This window comes from Natator depressus, chromosome 28, assembly GCF_965152275.1.
Source record: "Natator depressus isolate rNatDep1 chromosome 28, rNatDep2.hap1, whole genome shotgun sequence".
Classification (NCBI taxonomy): domain Eukaryota; kingdom Metazoa; phylum Chordata; order Testudines; family Cheloniidae; genus Natator; species Natator depressus.
Genome location: NC_134261.1, coordinates 8108830 through 8116329, shown reverse-complemented (window position 1 = coordinate 8116329; position 7500 = coordinate 8108830). Strand labels below are relative to the sequence as shown.

The 7500-nt window shown below is 72.1% G+C and overlaps 1 non-coding gene across 1 annotated transcript; it reads right to left on the bottom strand.

Annotated features, from left to right (window-relative positions):
- Positions 1–6350: 6350 nt before the first annotated feature.
- On the bottom strand, positions 6351–6469 carry LOC141979817 (5S ribosomal RNA). The gene has a single exon (XR_012637207.1). It is a non-coding gene; the product is annotated as a 5S ribosomal RNA (ribosomal RNA).
- Positions 6470–7500: the final 1031 nt, after the last annotated feature.

Below are 7500 nucleotides of genomic sequence, written 5' to 3'. Positions count from 1 at the left end.
TGACCTGGTGGCCGCTCGGGACTTAAGCCCGGAGCCCGGGGCAGGGCGGCCCCGGACGGACGGGGCTCCGCCTGGCCCCTGCCCGCGGGGGCAGGCTCCGGGTTGACCTGGTGGCCGGAGGAGAATTAAGCCCGGAGCCCGGGGCAGGGCGACCCCGGACGGACGGGGCTCCGCCGGCCCCTGCCCGCGGGGGCAGGCTCCGGGTTGACCTGGTGGCCGGAGGAGAATTAAGCCCGGAGCCCGGGGCAGGGCGACCCCGGACGGACGGGGGTCCGCCTGGCCCCTGCCCGCGGGGGCAGGCTCCGGGTTGACCTGGTGGCCGGACGGGGATTAAGCCCGGAGCCCGGGGCAGGGCGACCCCGGACGGACGGGGCTCCGCCGGCCCCTGCCCGCGGGGGCTGGCTCCGGGTTGACCTGGTGGCCGCTCGGGACTTAAGCCCGGAGCCCGGGGCAGGGCGACCCCGGACGGACGGGGCTCCGCCTGGCCCCTGCCCGCGGGGGCAGGCTCCGGGTTGACCTGGTGGCCGGACGGGGAATAAGCCCGGAGCCCGGGGCAGGGCGACCCCGGACGGACGGGGGTCCGCCGGCCCCTGCCCGCGGGGGCAGGCTCCGGGTTGACCTGGTGGCCGCTCGGGACTTAAGCCCGGAGCCCGGGGCAGGGCGACCCCGGACGGACGGGGCTCCGCCGGCCCCTGCCCGCGGGGGCAGGCTCCGGGTTGACCTGGTGGCCGGACGGGGATTAAGCCCGGAGCCCGGGGCAGGGCGACCCCGGACGGACGGGGCTCCGCCGGCCCCTGCCCGCGGGGGCAGGCTCCGGGTTGACCTGGTGGCCGGAGGAGAATTAAGCCCGGAGCCCGGGGCAGGGCGACCCCGGACGGACGGGGGTCCGCCTGGCCCCTGCCCGCGGGGGTAGGCTCCGGGTTGACCTGGTGGCCGGACGGGAATTAAGCCCGGAGCCCGGGGCAGGGCGACCCCGGACGGACGGGGGTCCGCCTGGCCCCTGCCCGCGGGGGCAGGCTCCGGGTTGACCTGGTGGCCGGACGGGAATTAAGCCCGGAGCCCGGGGCAGGGCGACCCCGGACGGACGGGGGTCCGCCGGCCCCTGCCCGCGGGGGCAGGCTCCGGGTTGACCTGGTGGCCGGAGGAGAATTAAGCCCGGAGCCCGGGGCAGGGCGACCCCGGACGGACGGGGGTCCGCCTGGCCCCTGCCCGCGGGGGCAGGCTCCGGGTTGACCTGGTGGCCGGAGGAGAATTAAGCCCGGAGCCCGGGGCAGGGCGACCCCGGACGGACGGGGGTCCGCCTGGCCCCTGCCCGCGGGGGCAGGCTCCGGGTTGACCTGGTGGCCGGAGGAGAATTAAGCCCGGAGCCCGGGGCAGGGCGACCCCGGACGGACGGGGGTCCGCCTGGCCCCTGCCCGCGGGGGCAGGCTCCGGGTTGACCTGGTGGCCGGACGGGGATTAAGCCCGGAGCCCGGGGCAGGGCGACCCCGGACGGACGGGGCTCCGCCGGCCCCTGCCCGCGGGGGCTGGCTCCGGGTTGACCTGGTGGCCGCTCGGGACTTAAGCCCGGAGCCCGGGGCAGGGCGACCCCGGACGGACGGGGCTCCGCCTGGCCCCTGCCCGCGGGGGCAGGCTCCGGGTTGACCTGGTGGCCGGACGGGGAATAAGCCCGGAGCCCGGGGCAGGGCGACCCCGGACGGACGGGGGTCCGCCGGCCCCTGCCCGCGGGGGCAGGCTCCGGGTTGACCTGGTGGCCGCTCGGGACTTAAGCCCGGAGCCCGGGGCAGGGCGACCCCGGACGGACGGGGCTCCGCCGGCCCCTGCCCGCGGGGGCAGGCTCCGGGTTGACCTGGTGGCCGGACGGGGATTAAGCCCGGAGCCCGGGGCAGGGCGACCCCGGACGGACGGGGCTCCGCCGGCCCCTGCCCGCGGGGGCAGGCTCCGGGTTGACCTGGTGGCCGGAGGAGAATTAAGCCCGGAGCCCGGGGCAGGGCGACCCCGGACGGACGGGGGTCCGCCTGGCCCCTGCCCGCGGGGGCAGGCTCCGGGTTGACCTGGTGGCCGGACGGGAATTAAGCCCGGAGCCCGGGGCAGGGCGACCCCGGACGGACGGGGGTCCGCCGGCCCCTGCCCGCGGGGGCAGGCTCCGGGTTGACCTGGTGGCCGGAGGAGAATTAAGCCCGGAGCCCGGGGCAGGGCGACCCCGGACGGACGGGGGTCCGCCTGGCCCCTGCCCGCGGGGGCAGGCTCCGGGTTGACCTGGTGGCCGGACGGGAATTAAGCCCGGAGCCCGGGGCAGGGCGACCCCGGACGGACGGGGGTATGCCGGCCCCTGCCCGCGGGGGCAGGCTCCGGGTTGACCTGGTGGCCGGAGGAGAATTAAGCCCGGAGCCCGGGGCAGGGCGACCCCGGACGGACGGGGGTCCGCCTGGCCCCTGCCCGCGGGGGCAGGCTCCGGGTTGACCTGGTGGCCGGACGGGGATTAAGCCCGGAGCCCGGGGCAGGGCGACCCCGGACGGACGGGGCTCCGCCGGCCCCTGCCCGCGGGGGCTGGCTCCGGGTTGACCTGGTGGCCGCTCGGGACTTAAGCCCGGAGCCCGGGGCAGGGCGGCCCCGGACGGACGGGGCTCCGCCTGGCCCCTGCCCGCGGGGGCAGGCTCCGGGTTGACCTGGTGGCCGGACGGGGAATAAGCCCGGAGCCCGGGGCAGGGCGACCCCGGACGGACGGGGGTCCGCCGGCCCCTGCCCGCGGGGGCAGGCTCCGGGTTGACCTGGTGGCCGCTCGGGACTTAAGCCCGGAGCCCGGGGCAGGGCGACCCCGGACGGACGGGGGTATGCCGGCCCCTGCCCGCGGGGGCAGGCTCCGGGTTGACCTGGTGGCCGGTTTGCTTTCGGGCCACCAGGTCAACCCGCTGCCTGTATGGGGTTGACCTGGTGGCCGCTTTCCTTCCCGGCCACCAGGTCAACCCGCTGAATGTATGGGCTTGACCTGGTGGCCGCTTTCCTTCCCGGCCACCAGGTCAACCCGCTGAATGTATGGGGTTGACCTGCTGGCCGCTTTTCTTCCCGGCCACCAGGTCAACCCGCTGAATGTATGGGGTTGACCTGCTGGCCGCTTTCCTTCCCGGCCACCAGGTCAACCCGCTGAATGTATGGGGTTGACCTGCTGGCCGCTTTCCTTCCCGGCCACCAGGTCAACCCGCTGAATGTATGGGGTTGACCTGCTGGCCGCTTTCCTTCCCGGCCACCAGGTCAACCCGCTGAAAGTATGGGGTTGACCTGGTGGCCGCTTTCCTTCCCGGCCACCAGGTCAACCCGCTGCCGGCATGGGGTTGACCTGCTGGCCGCAGAGGGGCAGGCTCCGGGTTGACCTGGTGGCCGGAGGAGAATTAAGCCCGGAGCCCGGGGCAGGGCGACCCCGGACGGACGGGGGTCCGCCTGGCCCCTGCCCGCGGGGGCAGGCTCCGGGTTGACCTGGTGGCCGGACGGGAATTAAGCCCGGAGCCCGGGGCAGGGCGACCCCGGACGGACGGGGGTATGCCGGCCCCTGCCCGCGGGGGCAGGCTCCGGGTTGACCTGGTGGCCGGAGGAGAATTAAGCCCGGAGCCCGGGGCAGGGCGACCCCGGACGGACGGGGATCCGCCTGGCCCCTGCCCGCGGGGGCAGGCTCCGGGTTGACCTGGTGGCCGCTCGGGACTTAAGCCCGGAGCCCGGGGCAGGGCGGCCCCGGACGGACGGGGCTCCGCCTGGCCCCTGCCCGCGGGGGCAGGCTCCGGGTTGACCTGGTGGCCGGAGGAGAATTAAGCCCGGAGCCCGGGGCAGGGCGACCCCGGACGGACGGGGCTCCGCCGGCCCCTGCCCGCGGGGGCAGGCTCCGGGTTGACCTGGTGGCCGGACGGGAATTAAGCCCGGAGCCCGGGGCAGGGCGACCCCGGACGGACGGGGCTCCGCCGGCCCCTGCCCGCGGGGGCAGGCTCCGGGTTGACCTGGTGGCCGGAGGAGAATTAAGCCCGGAGCCCGGGGCAGGGCGACCCCGGACGGACGGGGGTCCGCCTGGCCCCTGCCCGCGGGGGCAGGCTCCGGGTTGACCTGGTGGCCGGACGGGAATTAAGCCCGGAGCCCGGGGCAGGGCGACCCCGGACGGACGGGGGTATGCCGGCCCCTGCCCGCGGGGGCAGGCTCCGGGTTGACCTGGTGGCCGGAGGAGAATTAAGCCCGGAGCCCGGGGCAGGGCGACCCCGGACGGACGGGGGTCCGCCTGGCCCCTGCCCGCGGGGGCAGGCTCCGGGTTGACCTGGTGGCCGGACGGGAATTAAGCCCGGAGCCCGGGGCAGGGCGACCCCGGACGGACGGGGGTATGCCGGCCCCTGCCCGCGGGGGCAGGCTCCGGGTTGACCTGGTGGCCGGAGGAGAATTAAGCCCGGAGCCCGGGGCAGGGCGACCCCGGACGGACGGGGGTCCGCCTGGCCCCTGCCCGCGGGGGCAGGCTCCGGGTTGACCTGGTGGCCGGAGGAGAATTAAGCCCGGAGCCCGGGGCAGGGCGACCCCGGACAGACGGGGGTCCGCCTGGCCCCTGCCCGCGGGGGCAGGCTCCGGGTTGACCTGGTGGCCGGACGGGAATTAAGCCCGGAGCCCGGGGCAGGGCGACCCCGGACGGACGGGGCTCCGCCGGCCCCTGCCCGCGGGGGCAGGCTCCGGGTTGACCTGGTGGCCGCTCGGGACTTAAGCCCGGAGCCCGGGGCAGGGCGACCCCGGACGGACGGGGGTATGCCGGCCCCTGCCCGCGGGGGCAGGCTCCGGGTTGACCTGGTGGCCGGTTTGCTTTCGGGCCACCAGGTCAACCCGCTGCCTGTATGGGGTTGACCTGGTGGCCGCTTTCCTTCCCGGCCACCAGGTCAACCCGCTGAATGTATGGGGTTGACCTGCTGGCCGCTTTCCTTCCCGGCCACCAGGTCAACCCGCTGAATGTATGGGGTTGACCTGCTGGCCGCTTTTCTTCCCGGCCACCAGGTCAACCCGCTGAATGTATGGGGTTGACCTGCTGGCCGCTTTCCTTCCCGGCCACCAGGTCAACCCGCTGAATGTATGGGGTTGACCTGCTGGCCGCTTTCCTTCCCGGCCACCAGGTCAACCCGCTGAATGTATGGGGTTGACCTGCTGGCCGCTTTTCTTCCCGGCCACCAGGTCAACCCGCTGAATGTATGGGGTTGACCTGCTGGCCGCTTTCCTTCCCGGCCACCAGGTCAACCCGCTGAATGTATGGGGTTGACCTGCTGGCCGCTTTCCTTCCCGGCCACCAGGTCAACCCGCTGAATGTATGGGGTTGACCTGCTGGCCGCTTTCCTTCCCGGCCACCAGGTCAACCCGCTGAATGTATGGGGTTGACCTGCTGGCCGCTTTCCTTCCCGGCCACCAGGTCAACCCGCTGAATGTATGGGGTTGACCTGCTGGCCGCTTTCCTTCCCGGCCACCAGGTCAACCCGCTGAAAGTATGGGGTTGACCTGGTGGCCGCTTTCCTTCCCGGCCACCAGGTCAACCCGCTGAAAGTATGGGGTTGACCTGGTGGCCGCTTTCCTTCCCGGCCACCAGGTCAACCCGCTGCCGGCATGGGGTTGACCTGCTGGCCGCAGAGGGGCAGGCTCCGGGTTGACCTGGTGGCCGGACGGGGATTAAGCCCCGGCTCGGAGCAGGGCAAGCCCGGGCGGAGGGGGGTCCGCTTGGCCCCTGCCCGCGGGGGCAGGCTCCGGGTTGACCTGGTGGCCGGTTTGCTTTCGGGCCACCAGGTCAACCCGCTGCCTGTATGGGGTTGACCTGGTGGCCGCTTTCCTTCCCGGCCACCAGGTCAACCCGCTGAATGTATGGGGTTGACCTGCTGGCCGCTTTCCTTCCCGGCCACCAGGTCAACCCGCTGAATGTATGGGGTTGACCTGCTGGCCGCTTTCCTTCCCGGCCACCAGGTCAACCCGCTGAATGTATGGGGTTGACCTGCTGGCCGCTTTCCTTCCCGGCCACCAGGTCAACCCGCTGAATGTATGGGGTTGACCTGCTGGCCGCTTTCCTTCCCGGCCACCAGGTCAACCCGCTGAAAGTATGGGGTTGACCTGCTGGCCGCTTTCCTTCCCGTCCACCAGGTCAACCCGCTGAATGTATGGGGTTGACCTGCTGGCCGCTCTGCTTCCCGGCCACCAGGTCAACCCCCTGCCGGTATGGGGTTGACCTGCTGGCCGCAGAGGGGCAGGCTCCGGGTTGACCTGGTGGCCGGCAGGGACTTCAGCCCCAGGGCCCCTGGCAGGGCGACCCTGCCCTTGTTCCCCAGAAAAGGAGAGAGCTGGCTCGCAGCGGGAAAAGCTGCCTACGGCACCTGGGATTCCCAGGCGGTCACCCATCCAAGTACTAGCCAGGCCCGGGACGGTTTACCTTCCGAGATCGGACGGGATCGGGGGCCTTCCGTCCGGTATGGCCGTAGGCACTCGGCTCCGGTCCGCCTCGTCCCCTTTCCCTTACTGACTCCCCTGCCTCGGGTGGGCCCGATCCTTTTTTCCGTTTTTTTTTTTCGCTCCGGAGGCTTCATGAGCCCCCCCCCAACACCCCTTTGGGGGTCGGTGAAAATTTTTTTTTCAGACTTCCAGGGGCCCGATCCTGGCCGCGGGCACCCGGCTCCGGGCCGCCTCGTCCCCTTTCCCTTACTGACTCCGCTGCCTCGGGTGGGCCCGATCCTTTTTTCCGGTTTTTTTTTTCCGCTCCGGAGGCTTCGTGAGCCCCCCCCAACACCACTTTGGGGGTCGGTGAAAAAATTTTTTTCAGACTTCCAGGGGCCCGATCCTGGCCGCGGGCACCCGGCTCCGGGCACCCGGCTCCGGGCCGCCTCGTCCCCTTTCCCTTACTGACTCCCCTGCCTCGGGTGGGCCCGATCCTTTTTTCCGTTTTTTTTTTTTTTCGCTCCGGAGGCTTTATGAGCCCCCCCCAATACCACTTTGGGGGTCGGTGAAAAAAATTTTTCAGACTTCCAGGGGCCCGATCCTGGCCGCCGGCACCCGGCTCCGGGCACCCGGCTCCGGGCCGCCTCGTCCCCTTTCCCTTACTGACTCCCCTGCCTCGGGTGGGCCCGATCCTTTTTTCCGTTTTTTTTTTTTTCGCTCCGGAGGCTTTATGAGGCCCCCCCTAACCGTTTTTGGGGTCGGTGAAAATTTTTAGTCAGACTTCCAGGGGCCCGATCCTGGCCGCGGCTTCGCAGGCTGGCCTGGGGGGGGGGGCATCTCTAGCTCCGGCCGCGGACGGCGAGACGCTCGGCCACCAGGTCAGCCCGGAGGAAAAGGCTGAAAAAAATGTCTAAGTCCCCCCGGGACACCAGGTCAACCCGGAGGAAAAGGCTGAAAAAAATGTCTAAGTCCCCCCGGGACACCAGGTCAACCCGGAGGAAAAGGCTGAAAAAAAGTCTAAGTCCCCCCGGGACACCAGGTCAACCCGGAGGAAAAGGCTGAAAAAAATGTCTAAGTCCC